Here is a 12,487-nt window from a genome sequence, read left to right as displayed (position 1 = left end):
TGAGATATTTCCCAATTCAAACACTTTCTGCTTTACCCTCTCCATAGAACAAGACTCCTGACCTCTGCCAAGATGGGAGAGGGGAGTTGCCCAGTGGTGTGGAGTGGGAAAGGAAAGTGCAGCTCTAACTATCACACAACTTCTACCCAGTCTTCCTTATTTTGGCCCTTATCTTTTCCCTCAAACTTCCCCTCAATTGGTTCTTGGTCCTACCAGTTCCTGAGGCTTTTGATGGTTCTGGAGTATAAACTGGATTGTTTCTTGGGTTTCTGCACTGACAGGTTAGACTTGGCTGTCCTGCCTTATTAAGTTAGTTACCACTCAACCATCTACTTTTCAGATTCCAAACTTGTCTCCTTTCCTATTCTTATACTTTTAAATTTGTCCACTTAAGTTAAAAAATATTTTTCTTTAGTTTTAGTGGAATTTTAGAAGGTAATAAAATTAGAGGTATGTATTTAATCTATCATTGTACCTGGAACTCCACTATTCTAGGACTCTACCATTGAGTGCCTCCAGTCTAACATCCAAAGTCATCAACAATGTGACTTGAAACTAACCCAACTATACCAACCTTATTTTCCCCTCTTCTTTTATTGGAAACCATGGTTTGGAATCTAAATCTGGAAACTGCCATATTTAGCTACTAATAATTTCTGAAATATAGCCTGTATTATCCAGATTGTTTCCATTTACACTATTCTGTATCTCTGGAATATTTCTTCCCATCACTGTCTTTGTTTACTGGACCCTTTTTTTTTTTAACTTTTTAAAGTTTATTTGTTTATTTTGAGAGAAACAGAGAGAGCATGAGAGGGGGAGGGGCAGAGAGGAAGGGAAAGAGAGAATCCCAAGAAGGCTCTGCACTGTCAGAGGCTCCGATGCAGTGTTTGAACCCCACTAACTGTAAATTCATGACCTTAGCCAAAATCAAGAGTCAGACACTTAACTGAGCCACCCAGGTGCCCCTAATGGACTCTTGTTCATCATTAAAACCTGGCTCAAATACCACTATGTCTGTTGGACCACACACCTAACAACTACCCAGGCTGCACAGTAACACCATATCCTTGGATCACAGAATGCCCCTCCCAGCAGTAATTCATTCCTATCTTAAAACTTTCCTTCCTACCAAGCACCATGATTCTGGCCATTGGCCAATATATAGAGGACTTCCAGGTTTCCTAGGGGAAATCCAAGCCACCAAATAGCAAGTGTTATTTTGTTATACACAGCTATAGTCCTAAACATCCTAGTCGGGGTAGTTTCATGTTCTACATGCCAACTTCTACCAACCATCCTAGCTTTGGCTTTTGATCACCCAATTGCCTCTGACCTTGCCATACCACTGAGACCTGACAATCAACTTCTCCTCCCAGGTTAAAATCTTAATTTCCCGCTCTAAGTATGACTTGGATTCACTCCCTAAAAAAGCTGCCTCTGGCCACCCAGGATAATCATCCCTTGAACCATCTCAGCCTTCTGAACCCATTATTTCAAAGCAGTCACACCAGACCAGATCTTCCCAGCCAACAGGAAGCAGGATTACAGAGTCACATGGCCCTACACAGGAGGTAAAAGTGTGTCCCGTACCTACCCCTCAATTTTAGTAAACATCCTCATTAACTTAAATAAAACCTCTCATTTCATGGAATCATATACTTTTAGAGCTTAAAAGAACTCAAACATTCCTTGGCCCTCATGGGAGGTGGAGGTAGATACCACAGGAATTAAGAAGCAGGGTCTGGAGAGATGTGGAAACAGAAAATGAACTCACTCAGAGATGGGTAAGGTGGTGGGAAGGTTAAAGTAGAATAGAAAAGGAAAATTGTCTGTTTACAGCAACATCTCTGAACCGTGCTACCCTTCAAGTTTGCCAACATGTAACAAAACATTTCTAATTTTGTGAGCAGTTATTTTTGTCTGTTCCTTATACATCTCCTAAGAAAATATTTATCTGCAAAGAGTAACTTAACAAGCATTAAGGATAAAAGTCACAGATAATGAATGAAACAGAGAAGAGGAAAGAACCAGTAGTTTTCATTCTTATGAAAAAACACATAAGATTTCCCACTTCTCAAATTATTTCTTATTAAGCTACACATTCGATTACAGTGATTAATAAATTTTCTTTAGTGAATGAAGAAAGGGGAATACATTTTGGTATTCATAGGGCCCTACACCTGTAAAGTCTAAATCAGAATCCCAATGCTGGGGGAACCACAGATGCTGTGTCTTGGGACTAGGCTGTCTACTAATACTGTTTTCAGAGGAAACTAAGCACCCCAGCCTTTCTCATCCTGGCACCATTTACATTGTTCCCTATTTACATACACACAAGAGCAAGGTAGTATTTTTTTTTTTTACAAACAAGTGTAACATAACAAATATTAGAGTGCTCATTACTTTTTAAATCTCTTATTGTGAAAAGAAGCCCTTTAAAAATATACATGAACTTATTGCAGAAAGCAGCTCTCCACTCTGGCAGTAGTATCAGTTTCCTCCTACTCATTGCATGTGGCAAAGTGGCTTCCTTTCCCGTGATCAGATTGTATAGCATTGTTTCCGAGATTATACACTCTGAACTCCTAGGTTTCCAAAATATGGAGAACACAGAGTAAATATTCACTAAATTTTCCTAACAGTTGATTAGAAATGGGAGAAATGTGGAAACCATCCAGTAGAGCCCTTCCCTTTGAGGTGGCAAACAAGGGCAGAGAGGAGGGGATTCACCCAACATCAAAGAAAGTCAGCACTAGAACTCAGGTTCCTGACCTTCAGGTCATTGCTTTCCACCTCATGGTGACCTCTGTGCTTCCTGTTAGCTGGAAGGGCTGGGAAATGGGCATCAACAGATTATAATGTAGCAAGAGCATTGACTTTGGGTCAGATAGACCTGGCACTGCTACAGTTGGCATGCAACCTTGGGGCAAATTACTTGAGCTCTCTGATCCTAGGTTTCCTTATGTGTAAAATAGGGTTAATAACACCTACCTACTTCATGAAATCAAGCACAATCCAAAAGATATGAGGATTATACAGTTGAAAAGAGAGGGAGAAGGGGAGGAGGGGAGGGATCCAGCAAATAAGCAATTATATAGTTTGTTTCAGTAGGGTGGGGTTGGGGGGTGGTGAGTGAGCATTAGTAGTGAGAGGATGGGAACAGGAAGCCATGATGGAGTAATAGTAGTGGGTGTGGATTCTTTCATGTAACACTTAGCCCAGAAGTCCCTCCACACCTTGCTGAAAGCCAGAAATGCCCCTGCAACTCCTCCTACATCAGCTTCACTTGAAGAAGTTCCTCTCTCAGCATCTCAACCCAGGGACCGAGATGATCCATGCAATCACTTTATATGCATGGGACTTTTCCATCCTTACTGCTGAAGCCAAACTCATCTTTTTAAGATATTTATCTTTGTCAAGATTATTTCCAGACTCAATAATATCTCCTTTCCATCAAGATGGCAGAGAGCTCCACCCTTACTAAATATAACATAAAATTCTATGCAGTCAGGCTGAGAGAAAAAGGGGTTCTCTCAAGGGCCAGTGGCTCCCAGTCCAGATTTTGGAAGACCTCTGTCTTAGAGGGCAATTATGCAGAGAATGGTTTTGTATTTGAATGGTTTTGGATTAGAGGCAAGAAAACCAGTTAGAAAACTGGCACAACTAGCCCCTGCAAGTTTTAGCATTTCTGAGTTGCTAAGCTAGAAGAGCCTCCTTACATTTCCAGGCTGGATCCTGGTGTCTGGGCTCATCAGATCAGGGGCAGGTCTAAGTAGACTCCACTACAGAAGCAAATCCAAATGACAGGAAAAGGGAAACTTAGGGGAGCTGCTTTAGGAGAGACAGACCACAAGAGTTCTCTGCACTCAATCAGAATGGGATAAAAGAAATCCTAAATGATGTTGGAAAGGTGACATAATTCAGGCAAGGCTAGTAGACTACAAACAATAGTATAAATCAAAGTCTTTGAATAAACCCACAATTATATGGTCAATTAATCTTCAACAAAGGAGGCAAGAATATATAATGAGACAAAGTCTCTTCAAGAATGGTGGTGAAAAACTGAAAAAGTACATGCAAAAGACTGAAACAGGACCACTTTCTTACACCACACAAAAATAAACTAAAAATGGATTAAGTATGAAACCCTAAATATGAAACCCGAAACCATAAAAATTCTAGAATCGAGCATAAGCAGTAATTTTTCTGACATCAACTGTAGCAACATTTTTCTAGATATGTCTCCTGAAGGAAGGGAAACAAAAGCAAAAATAAACTATTGGGACAGCATCAAAACAAAAAGCTCTGCACAGTGAAGGAAACAATCAACAAGACTAAAGAACCTAATGAATGGGAGAAGATATTTGCAAATGACATATTCGATAAAAGTTAGTATCCAAATATGAAACATATTAAACTCAACACCAAAAAAACAAACAATCCAATTTAAAAATGGGCAGATGATATGAACAGACATTTTTCCAAAGAAGGCATACAGATGACCAACAGACACATGAAAAGAATAATCATCACTTATCATCAGAAAAATGTAAATCAAACTACAAAATGCCAGTCCCAAGATATTACATACCATATGATTCCATTTATATGTCATTCTTTAAATAACAAAATCATAAAGACAAAAAAGCAGATTGGTGGTTGCCATGGTTATGGGTGGTGGAGAAAGAAGGAGGTACACAGCTGCAAAGGGAGAGCACAAAGGAGCCTTGTAGCAATGGAATATTTCCTTATTACATGAATGACAGTTTTTACATAAATTTACACACATGATAAAGTTGCATAGAACTATACACATGCACACAGATGAATGCACATAAAACAATACTAGTGAATCTAAATAACCTCTGTGGATCATACCAATGTCAATTTCCTAGTTTTAACTGTTGTACTGCATCTATACAAGATGTTACCACTGGGGGAAAGTGGGTAAAGGGTACACAAGACCTCCTTATACAGTTTATTTAAATATATAACTCGGGGCGCCTGGGTGGCGCAGTCGGTTAAGCGTCCGACTTCAGCCAGGTCACGATCTTGCGGTCTGTGAGTTCGAGCCCCGCGTCGGGCTCTGTGCTGACAACTCAGAGCCTGGAGCCTGTTTCCGATTCTGTGTCTCCCTCTCTCTCTGCCCCTCCCCCGCTCATGCTCTGTCTCTCTCTGTCCCAAAAATAAAAAAAAAAAAAAAAAAACGTTGAAAAAAAAATTTATAAAAAAAAAATATATAACTCAACACCCAAAAAACAAATAATCCAGTTAAAAAATGAGCAGAAGATATGAACAGACATTTCTCCAAAGACCTACAAATGGCCAATGGACACATGAAAAGATGCTCAACATGGCTAATCATCAGGGAAATGCAAATCAAAACCACAATGAGATACCACCTCACACCTGTCAATGGTTAAAATAAAAAACACAAAAAACAAGTGTTGGTGAGGATCAAGTGAGGCCAATTGAGGATGCAGAGAAAGAGGAACCCTCACACACTGTTAGTGGGAATGCAAACTGGTACAGCCACTATGGAAAATGCTATGCAAATTCCACAAAAAAGTAAAAATAGAACTAACATATGATCCAGTAATTCCAATACTGGGTATTTACCCAAAGAAAATGAAAACTCTAATTTGAAAAGATGTATTCACACCTGTATTTATTGCAGTATTATTTACAATTTACAATAGCCAAATTATAGAAGCAGCCCAGGTATCCATCAAAAGATGAATGGATATATATAATGTTATATTTATGTATATACACACACACATATATAACATATATATAATGTATATATATAACATATTATGTTATATATAATGAAATATTATTCAGCCATAAAAAAGAATGAAATCTTGTCATTTGCAACAACATGAGTGGAGCTAGAGAATATAATGCTAAGTGAAATAGCCCAGAGAAAGACAAATACCACACGATTTCACTCACATGTGGAATTTAAGAAACAAATGAACAAAGGAAAAAAGACAAACCAAAAAACAGAGTCTTAACTATAGAGAACAGATGGTTACCAGAAGGGAGATTGAGGACGGGTGAAATAGGTCAAGGAGATTAAGAGTACACTTATCATGGGGCACCTGGGTAGCTTAGTCGGTTACGAGTCCAACTTTGGCTCTGGTCATGATCTCACAGTTTGTGAGTTTGAGCCCCGCGTGGGGCTCTGTGCTGACAGCTCAGAGCCTGGAGCCTGCTTCCGATTCTGTGTCTCCCTCTCTCTCTGCCCCTCCCCCTGCTCGTGCTCTTTCTCTCTCTCTCTCAAAATAAATAAACATTAAAAAAAATTTTTTTAGGTGCGCCTGGGTGGCTCAGTCGGTTAAGCGTCCGACTTCAGCTCAGGTCATGATCTCACGGTCAGTGAGTTCGAGCCCCGCGTCGGGCCCTGTGCTGACAGCTCAGAGCCTAGAGCCTGCTTCAGATTCTGTGTCTCCCTCTCTCTCTGACCCTCCCCCCGTTCATGCTCTGTCTCTCTCTGTCTCAAAAATAAATAAACATTAAAAAAATTTTTTTAGGGGCGCCTGGGTGGCGCAGTCGGTTAAGCGTCCGACTTCAGCCAGGTCACGATCTCGCGGTCCGTGAGTTCGAGCCCCGCGTCGGGCTCCGGGCTGATGGCTCGGAGCCTGGAGCCTGTTTCCGATTCTGTGTCTCCCTCTCTCTCTGCCCCTCCCCCGTTCATGCTCTGTCTCTCTCTGTCCCAAAAATAAATAAAAAATGTTGAAAAAAAAAAAAAATTAAAAAAAAAAAAAAAAATTTTTTTAAAGTTTTTTTTTTTTAAAAAAGAGTACACTTATCGTGATGAGCACTGAGTAATATATGGAAGTGTTGAATTACTATATATACACCTGAAATTAATACAACACTGTTAACTACAGTAGAATTAAAATTTTTTAAAGAAAAAAAACCTAAATTCTTTAAACAAATGGAAGCATTAAATATTCAGTAATAAAATTTTTTGCTTTAAAAGAATAATTAAAAATAAATAAATAAATCACAGTCTTTGATACAGTCACCAAGATGAAAAGATCCTTTTCAATACAACAGATCCAATATGGGAGTAGGAGAAAGGTAATTTGACAAATGAAAGACAAGAGATACAAAGTAGGAAGCAAAGGCTTTTTGCTTCCCAGATTGCTGACTACCAAATACATAAAACTCTTTAAGTTCATGTTTGCAACCCAGAGGATATACCTGAAGCTTCTTACTAGGGCGCGCCAGGGTATGGTTGCCATGTTGACTGGTAACACAAACTAGTTACATGCTGTTTCCACCAGCCCACCTGCAACTTTTTAACTGCACACATCAAGTATTTGCCCTCAGGCTTCACACCTCACAACCTTTGTAGAACAGTTGAGCTGTATCCATTTGATGGGAAAACATCAAGTCTATTTCATTAAAAAAAAAAAAAGCCAACCCAAACAATCAAAACATAGTGGGTTTTTTACTGACTTTTTTCCCCTCTAGTTTTCAGTTTATTTGTTGAACTCTCTTAGAGTCATATCTCAGAGTTTGAGACTCTCATTATCAATTTAGAAAGAAAAAAAGGAATGCCTTTTCTTAATGTGAAAAATATATTCCTATGTCCAAACCAGGTATGCATGTTTTTTTTTTATCTTTACTTTTGGTTTCTTATTGTTGTTTGCTTACTTGAACAAAGACTGAGTCACAAGTTCCACTATTACAATAAAATTATATTTCTGTTAATTTCTCCTTGAATCTCTAATAGTCCAGGTATGCATATTAACATATGTGAATGTCCTCAGGGTTTAAACAGTCTTGACTGGAAAAAAAATATATTGTAGCAAGACTTAAAGAAACAAGGTGACAGGTCAATGTAAATTTTAAGAGTTTTGATTCTAATTGCTTATATTCAGAACTTGTTAGAAATAGTTTATTTGAAGCAGGAAATATAGGTAAGTTATAAAGAAAACCTTACCTCAGGGTCTTAAGTATTAGTTTGGTCAAATCTTCCCAAACCTATGTGAGGAAGTGATAGTGTATCATTGCCATCATCTTCATTGTCATCATCACCATCATCATCATCATCGCTATTTATTGAGCACACTATACGTCAGGCACTATGTTAAACAGCTTATGTATATTACCTTGGGAAGAAGGAATAAAGGCTGCATCACACTGCAGAAGTTTAAGAACTCATTTGAGAAGGGAGAATCAAAAGAAAAGCATAATAAAATAAGATAGTATCAGAATTTAGAGAAGTGGGGGGCAAAGTATGAAAGCAGTAGTGAACAAGTATTTTATGGTATTGGGGCAGGATGGGGAGGTGCAGTCCTATACTAAGAGTTGCGTATAAGTGATCATGAGGTCAGAACTGGCAAAGAAAACTGGTAATACTAGGAAATATTTCATCCTAAAGAAAGAATTCAGTAATGAGTATTCAGGAATTATGGAACTATTGCCAAAGGGTAAGTAGATTTTAGTAAGCCGGAGCATCTCTCCCCCAGCTTATTGTTTGATTCATGTTTAACCTGAACATGGAGACAGTCCTAAGAAAGCAGATCCAAGAGATAGATCATGGTGATGTCATGCAGACCCTGTTTTTAGCCACACATTCAGTTATGTGAGCCTATAGTGTTTTTTTTTCTCTCTCTCCCTCTCCATTTCTCCTCTCACCCTTTTTTATTCCTCAAGTTGGTTTTATTCCTTAAGTCATACTTTCTATTCCATACAACAAAAATATTCCTAACTGATGCATCACAGAATGGAAAAATCTTGGTCCAGCTCAGTCCAAAGGTGCAATCAATATTTTCAAGCTTCTATTCCCCTGCTTCATTTTGACTTGGACTTTCTTTGCTTATTGACCCCCTCTCCTATTACAGGCAGGTTCTCTCAATGTGAAAGATGGTCACAAGAAGTTCTGGCTTATGTTGTCTGGAGAATCTTTTTTGTTAGGTCCAGCAGATATATCCTTGAGAGGATGCTGATTAGGTTTGTTTGGGTCACAAGTTCATCCCTGAAGCAGTCACCATGGCCAGGAATTTCTGACCTTATTAAATAGGTCCAAGTATTGTGCTCCATTTCTCCCTCTCCCAAATCCCAGGGGAATAGAGTCAACTCAAACTCAAATACAACAAAATGTTGTATAGGGAAAGTGGTGTAATGGATGTTAGTGACCCATCCAGGACCAATGCATCCATCCCCTTGGATGCTGTGAATGTTTGTTCTAAACAACCCATAGCTGCATTCTCTAAGACTTGCCCTTGGCCAAACGGGAAACTCTTCCCCTAATTCTATCTTTAAGATTTGATTTTGTTCATTATGATTTTTATTAATTATGATTTAATTAACTTAATTTAATCAATGTTTGTTAATTATTTATCAATAATTATCGATTTATTTAAAATATTGCATTAAAATAGTGTTCATCTTGATTACTGAGGTTTTTTCCCACCCTCCAATTTTACCCTGCTCCCCTCACCCTAGTCCTAGCCCTGGCTAAGGAGCTATACACCAGCCCTCTGCCATCCCCTCTGGGGACAGACCTCAGTCAATGATTAATGGATGTAGGGGTACAAAAGGTCAGCCCCATTGCCTCAAGACAGGGCTAACTCTGCAGTAGGAGCTTCTCAGGGGATCAGATCCTACAGCTAGCCTCCAGGTAGGATCACATTCTTGCTGGTTTTTATTCCTGCCCCTTTTTGCCTTCCTCAGTCTCTTTTTCTGAGAGCATTCCCAGCAAGTTACTTGGATAGAATTCCCTAGCTTCAAAGAACCCTACCTAAAACAGTTGATACCAAGAAGGGTTCTAGAAAGTAGACACTAAAGGTGAGTTACTGTAGTTCGATTACTCACCAGCTGGATAACAAGGAGATCTAGGTTTCAATACTGTCTGGATGCTGTGGTAGTGGATTATTAAAACTTACCTGTAGTAAGCTATAATGGGATCCAGACACAAGAGGCACTAACTGGTACAATGTCCTAGCATTAAAGTCACCTAGAAGTTTTTTTAAAAGTTCCTAAGCCCAGACTACGGATAAGATAATTACATCACAATTTCCGGGGGGAAGAATAAAGGCACCAGTATTTTTAGAAGCTCCCAGGTGATTTCAGTGTGCTGGCAAGTTTAGGAACCACTACCACAGACAGTTGAGGGATAGGGGAGCAACAGTGACTGTAAGAAAGTTACAAGAAAAGATACAGGAAAGTTACAAGAAAGCTCTTGGTAATGCTACTGATTCCTTGCAGAGAGAAAAATCAAAGGCTCAGGTTTATCAATGAAAAATTTCAAACAGTGAAAGTCAGAGGATCTCCTTGACAACATTTAAAGAAACACTCAAAAAAGGGGGGGGGCACCTGTGTGGCTCAGTTGGTTAAGTGTCTGACTTCCACTCAGGTCATGATCTCCTGGTTCATGAGTTGGAGCCTGCGTGGGGTTCCATGCTGACAGTTCAGAACCTGGAGCCTGCTTTAGATTCTGTGTGTCCCCCTCTCTCTGCCCCTCCCCCACTTGTGCTCTGTCTCTCTCTGTCTCAAAGATAAACATTAAATAAAATTTTTTAAATGAACACTCATTTCCTGCGGCTGGAGGGGAGGCATGGCTGAAGACTAGGCTGAGGCTTGATCAAGAACTTTGAATTGCCTGGACCCTCTAGGCTTACAGAAGTGAACAACTCCCCCTTGTTGAAATATACAGCCCACCTGCTGCTTAAAGGCTACAAAGATAACTCAATGAGGCAGTGCTGGCAACCCTATTTTTAAAGCCATCCTTGCCCTCTTCATTTTATGCCCTCATCTCCATCTGGCCACTGGACACATCATTAATATCAAGTCTAAGCAAACCTGACTGGGAAGTCTGAGGCTTACTAAAGGAACAGAAAGAAAAAATACCAAAAGAGCTGAAGGACCTGGCTGGCAGGTACTGGGGGAAAGTATAATGGGGGAAGAATGAAATATAATGGGGGAAGAATGAAACCCTAGATAAAGGATTTAGCATCTGGATGTAAAAGGGCCCTGGGTGACAGTCCTAATATATTATGGAAATGAGACTTAAAGATTGGAAAAAAACATGGTGCATAGTAAATGAAGTAGAGGTGTCAGAACTGTGATGGCGAACTGTGGAGGAAAGGCTCAGAAGGCTTAGAATGCTAGAATGAGCCTACAATATAAACCTGGAAACCCTATCACTGTGTTTCTCAGGACGACCTGGAAGATGCTTGATTAACCAAGGCAGTAACAAATATGCTTATGGGACATAAGCATGGTTGAAAATCTAGTAATATTTGTTCTCTGTAGATGAGGCCTGATAGTAGCAGATGCTGTTGCAGAGTGGGCTTTACAGTATTGAGAAGACATGACCCTGGGATGATAGAGAGCAGGGGCAGCACTTAAACATCCGAGGTAATGGGCATAATGAATGTGATGGGCAACAAGTTTGGAACAGTAGCCAGGGAGCCTCAGCGATCCTTAGAGATGGCTCGTAGAAATGGTACCCCGAGGGGCAAGAAAACAGGCCGTCCTCAGAGATGCTGTTTAATATATATAACCAAAAAGGACCAAGAACAGATGAGAAGAAAACTGAGGTCATGAGCCCACCATCTCCCCACGCCTGGAGGTAATTATTATCTTGTCTTTGTGATAAACATTTTCTCGTTTGATTTATTATTTTGTAGCCTATGTATGATCACTAAACAATATAATTTAGTTTACCCCAGTTTCCAACTTTTATATAAATAAAATTGTACCATATGGTTTTTTGTGCATGACTAATTTCTTTCACTCTACATTATGTTTGTGAGATGTATATGTATTATGTGTGTGCTCCATGTTATTCCATTGTATGAACAACCTCTACAAGTTCTGCTCCATGGAACATGCAACCACAGCAGTCATACAGGGTCCCACACTCAAAAGGACCTGTTCTTGGTTTAATCATTTTATCTTTGAATTTTAGTTTTGAAAGGGAAGTCTGATGGAACAATGCAGCATGTGCTGCAGACTTGGAACCTTGGCTCAAGAATGATCCTACCTCCTGCCATCTTCCTGGATTAGGTTTTCAGCCAACTCCTCCCAACTGAAGTCATCCCAGGCCTACTGGTCCCAATCCCATACAGCAATGGCTAATGCCCTATTGGAGGTCTGGGTGAGGGCACACAGAGGGTCAAGATTGGTTCCTATAGTATCTAGGGTGGAGTATGGTGGCAATTGTCTCTGTCCTAGGCCAGGTATGCCATGGTGAATTCAGAGGTGACTTGGCAGGGACAAACCTCTCATCCACCCATGTCCAGGAACTTAGCACTTCTAGGCATGAGGTTGCAATACTATGTGGACTGGAAAGGGTAGATGACTGCCTCAACTTTGGGGACCAGGTCTGGAAGCTGCTGAGAATCCAGCAGTTGGTGGGTTTTATGCCTGCACTAGTATGGAGTCATGAGGTGGGGCCCCCAAGTGTCTGGGAGTATCTGCACTTGCCCTATGAGTGTCCCTGAATCCAAGACAGCAT

Source organism: Neofelis nebulosa, chromosome 5 (genome assembly GCF_028018385.1).
Source record: "Neofelis nebulosa isolate mNeoNeb1 chromosome 5, mNeoNeb1.pri, whole genome shotgun sequence".
Taxonomy (NCBI): Eukaryota; Metazoa; Chordata; class Mammalia; order Carnivora; family Felidae; genus Neofelis; species Neofelis nebulosa.
This window is presented reverse-complemented; position numbering follows the sequence as displayed.